Source organism: Lygodium microphyllum, unplaced genomic scaffold (genome assembly GCF_053477565.2).
Source record: "Lygodium microphyllum isolate KBCC unplaced genomic scaffold, Lygodium_microphyllum_v1.1.10 scaffold_31, whole genome shotgun sequence".
Classification (NCBI taxonomy): domain Eukaryota; kingdom Viridiplantae; phylum Streptophyta; class Polypodiopsida; order Schizaeales; family Lygodiaceae; genus Lygodium; species Lygodium microphyllum.
Window position 1 is genome coordinate 15,340,709 of NW_028229514.1, and position 4,796 is coordinate 15,345,504.

Genomic DNA, 4,796 nt, shown 5'->3' on the forward strand with positions numbered 1-4,796 from the left:
TGCATCTATACACGCGTGTAACTATGCATCTAAAAAAGTGTTTACTCTGCAAGTTTTTGACGAGAATAGACGCACATTTTTCCTACAATTTAGACGCGCTGATAGACGCGCAAAACAGAGATATGAGAAAAAAACCAAAGAGCCCCCCATAACAGTGAATTATATGCTTAGGGAAAACAGAGAATGATTGTTTCAAAGATTTTTGTACTGAAAACAAAACAATGTATGTAGAACACAAAATTTCATATATATAGATGAAACGTTTTTACATGATGAGTTCTAGTGCTTATGAACTCAAGCATGGTCATGGTCACAAGCACTAGCTGAAAGTAATACATATCAAAAATGAAAACTACAAGCTAAGGGGAGGCATGCATGCATGGGGCTCCTCTACATCTCCTCAGAAGAGGCATCATGATCACTATCACCACCGCTACCTGTGCTGCTGTGTTAGCTATATATAGTGTTAGCTATATATAGTCTGTCTATATATAGCACCCCAGGTTAGCTATATATATTTTATCTATATATAGCACCCCAGGTCCCCTCTATATATTCCTATCATGTGTGCTCAGTTTACACACTTCTGGGGTTCCACTTCCGATGTATCATATCTCTCTTCTCTCCTCTCTTCCTTTCGTCTCTCGTCTTCCTCCCAGTTTCAACATGGTATCAGAGCCCAGTAGCACCTGCGAGAGATGGCGGCACACTGCTGACCCTATGAGGCCTAAGCCTATAACTCCAACGGGGGAGATAGGCGAGGGCAAAAGCTAGAGACGAGGACAAGACGATGGGGCAGAAGAATAAGATCACGATCACCAATGACGAGAGGGCGGCTCCATCGCATCCTTGATCTTCTTCTTGTTTGCGACATCCGGCTTGTTGTCAGCTATCTTCTAGTCCCCGATAGTGTTCCGCATGTTGTATGCATAGTTCTCCAGTGAGTTCTTCGTCTCCACCTTCTTCTTGAGCTCTGGGATTAGCCGCAGGGTGAAGGGGGAGTTTTAGTCAGTGGCGTCACCGTCGGAATTTATCAGTGTCGAGGCTCCCAAGGTGAAAAAGTCGGGCCCTATCCATGGTGGCGCGGCAAGAGCAGGTTCTTTCAGAGCCGCATCTTCCAACTCAGGGCCCCTATCGTGCAAAAATCCTCCGCAGGGCTCAACATCTGGGCCTACAGGTCATTAGGGGTCAAATTCAGGGCCCTTGTCTCGAAATTTTGACCCTGCAAAAGCGAATCTGAAGACTTCAGGTTCCCTCTCTTGCCAGAATTCGGGGCCGCTAGCTCCCAATCTCCCCTCTCTCGCCAGAATTCGGGACCGCTAGCTCCCAATCTCCCTGCCACAGGCCTTATCACATTAGGTCCTGTCTCATCAGGTCCACTATCTTCATCAAGAACTTCCAGGAAGTATTCAAGGCCCATTGATGGAGGCATACCAATCAGGGTTGCAAGCAATCCAACTGTGAGCAAACTGACTATTGATCAGAGCTACTCTTTTACCCGGAACTTTCCTCGTGTTATTCTCTGGACTGTTGGGCCTCTCTTCGTCATTGGTTTTGTTGCTAGTGGCTTCATACTGGGAGCTGTTCAGAATGCAGTACTGCTAATTGTGGTAGCTTGCCTTTTTTGATGTTGTGGTGATGCTGCTGACTTGGAACACTTGTATTGGTAAAGGTGTTGTTACAAGTTTCATCACCAACTATCCTTATTTTGGGTTGGACCAGGCTAAACATGGCCAATATGTGAAAATCACTGGTCAGCACTAACGATGATGGTGATGGAGATGAAGAGTATCGAGCCTGCTGTCCATGACGAAGCCAGTCGGTGAGGTTGCGATAGTAGCAGTCGAGTTGCTGGCGGAGGGAGGCGAGCTCCTAGGCGAGGCGAGTAAAGGTCTAGCCTAGAATCCTAGGGTTTAAATCTCGTTTTGAAAGAAGGGAAGCTTGGAAAGAGCAGATGATTAGCGACCAACGGAGAGGTTTAAGTGCGCACACCATCAGGACCTCCGCGAGCATATAGAGCAGATGATCAGGGACCAACAGAGAGGTTGAAGTGCGCATCTATGCATCTGCTTCTATTGTTTTGTCTTGTTCTAAAACGCTAATAGTTACTTACCACTAAATGCCAGGAAGGAATAGTTTAAGGTAAAGTAAAGTCGATCCTCTAATATCTTTATATGTGTGCATTTCCTTTGGCTTACAGTTTGCCTCGTTTTGGTCTTGTTTTGAGTTCAAGAGTAGTTTCTCAAGCTGATTGTTATCTATGGTAGTAATTCATGGTACTCATTGTGAGAGTTTCTTAATGTCTTGACTTTTACTCAGATTCATGATGATCATCCTTGTTCGTTATTCCAGCTGATGAGGGTCTACTCATTGTGAGAGTTTCTTAATGTCTTGACTTTTACTCAAATTCATGATGATCGTCCTCATTCGTTATTCCAACTGATGAGAGTCTATATTCCAGCTGATGACACATTATTTCGTTTATATTCTTTCCAGCTGATAAACGTCTATATTCCAGCTGATGACAAATTGTTTTATTTATATTATTCCAGCTGATGAGGGTCTATATTCCAGCTGATGACAAATTGTATTATTTATATTCTGTTCATGGGGCCCCACATGTGTTATGTTGTCTATAGAGCGGCATCGCGAACTGTCTCTATAGACCTTGTGTTGTTCTAATGTCACTGTAACGTTTTTTCTTTAAGTTTTGATGTGACAGATATACTGCTTACATCCCCAGTTCAGTTGAAGGAATTCTTTGAGATTTTATCTTTTGCAGTGATGTCGCTTATCCTTATTTTACATTTTGTATATTTAGGAGTGATACAGCTCTTTTGATGCCTTTGAATAGGTTGTTGTAATTCAGGAGTGATGTAGCTCTTGAGTGATGTAGCTCCTTCTCCGTTGATGTTGTAATTCATGAGTGATGTACCTCCTTTGATACCTATGAATAGGCTCTTGTAAGTTCAACTTTGTAGTTTTATATTTTGAATATTAATATAACGGTAGGCCTATATAGAGCTGTGGGTTTTTCCCGTGAGCCTCCAAGGGTTTTTTCATCCATAGTAAGGGACCTTTATTTGAGCGGGGGTGTTAGCTATATATAGTGTTAGCTATATATAGTCAGTCTATATATAGCATCCCAAGTTAGCTATATATAGTCTGTATATATATAGTGCCCCAGGTCCTCTCTATATATTCCTATCATGTGTGCTCAGTTTACACACTTCTGGGGTTTCACTTCCGGTGTCTCATATCTCTCTTCTCTCCTCTCTTCCTTTCGTCTCTCGTCTTCTTCCCAGTTTCAACACGCTGTCGCTGCCACCACCACTAGTGCTAGTCCCCCCTTCGCTATCCTCAATTGCATTAGGGTTCACCTACACAAAGGATTAAGGTATATAAATACCATTACAAACAATAAATTAGAGTTATCTATACTTTTCATGTAAAAAATAAAACATACCTCTTCTGGTTGTGGAATCCTCATGGCACGATTATATTGCTCCTCTGTGATGAGTCCCTCCTCATAGAAATGCTACCAAGTGGACGCCTGGTTATGGCCTCAATGGTAGCCTACCTCTCAAGGAATAGGCATTCTACCAACGATATGATACTACAAAATAATTTGAACATACAACATATTAGAACACACTGTATAATGAATTGAAATAAATTATAAAATTTAATTAAAAAAAGAAATCAAATAATACTTACAAACTCAGCCTCCCATGACTCCCTACCACCCGATCCATAATGCGACGATCCCATGGTTGCCATCTGGATACGTCGCGTCTCTGCATGCTGGCAACTTGTCCTTTTCTCTGCTGCTCTCTTCTTGGCCTCTTTCCACTCCCTGCGGTGGCAATTGGGTGGTTGGCCATATCCAGGGCACCCCTGCTCTTGTCTTTGCAGTGACTCCTTGGCGTGCGTCATAAGGTGAGACCTGTTGTTATGAAGCGCGTCTCTCACCTTTGACCATCCCCAATCATCTGAGAATCATGAATTCTCGGGATTAGGGTACCTTCTATGTACTGCCTGCAACACCTCTTGCCACAAACCATTTTTTTGGTGCTTGAAGGGAATCATGCAATCTTTGTATATGGCATGCAGGACACTCCTCAAGTAGGCTCTCACTTCCCTCCCCTCAGAGTCATGCAAGATACCACCAACATCAGTGACAAAGTAGTACATTTGTGGAGGCTCACCTCTCTCATTTCCGGGTGAGGGTGATCGAGAGGCACCTCCTAAGAAACCCCCACAAAGCCCTCGACCTCCTCGTACTCCCGCACGACTCTCCCTTCTCCCTCGACGGACACTACCCTCTACCTCACTCGATGCATATGCTTCTGCAGATGCACGCGCTTCGACCAATCCATGTACTTTAGCTGATCTTTGTGCATCAGTTGATCTGTGTGTATGCATAGTGTGTGGAGTACCTGTTAATAGAGGTGTGCCAAGGTTTGGTGTTTGTGAGGTAGTGCTAGACAAAGATGTGATAGGTGTCCCAAACATGACACTAAAAACCTCCTGTGCAGTAGGAGGGCGACCAAGATAATTGGTCATCTCCCCCATGAATTGTTCCTTGTTTGGAAAACCTCCAAAAAAGCTACTAACACCTCTAGAAAACTCCGCTAAGGTGTTGTTCATGCGTTCCAACTTAGGATCAGTGCTGGAAGATCCAGGATTCCACATCTACACAAGAAAAATCATATTACCCTGTGCAGATAAAACATATTACATGCTGCGTCTATATCTGTGTCTCTGTGTGCGTCTGTCAGGGCGTCTATACCTGC

General features: G+C 43.7%; 1 pseudogene; it reads left to right on the top strand.

The window, feature by feature from the left end:
• The first annotated feature begins 821 nt into the window (after positions 1 to 821).
• LOC148009343 (protein SHOU4-like) lies at positions 822 to 1,764 on the top strand (annotated as a pseudogene).
• The last annotated feature ends 3,032 nt before the right edge of the window (positions 1,765 to 4,796 follow it).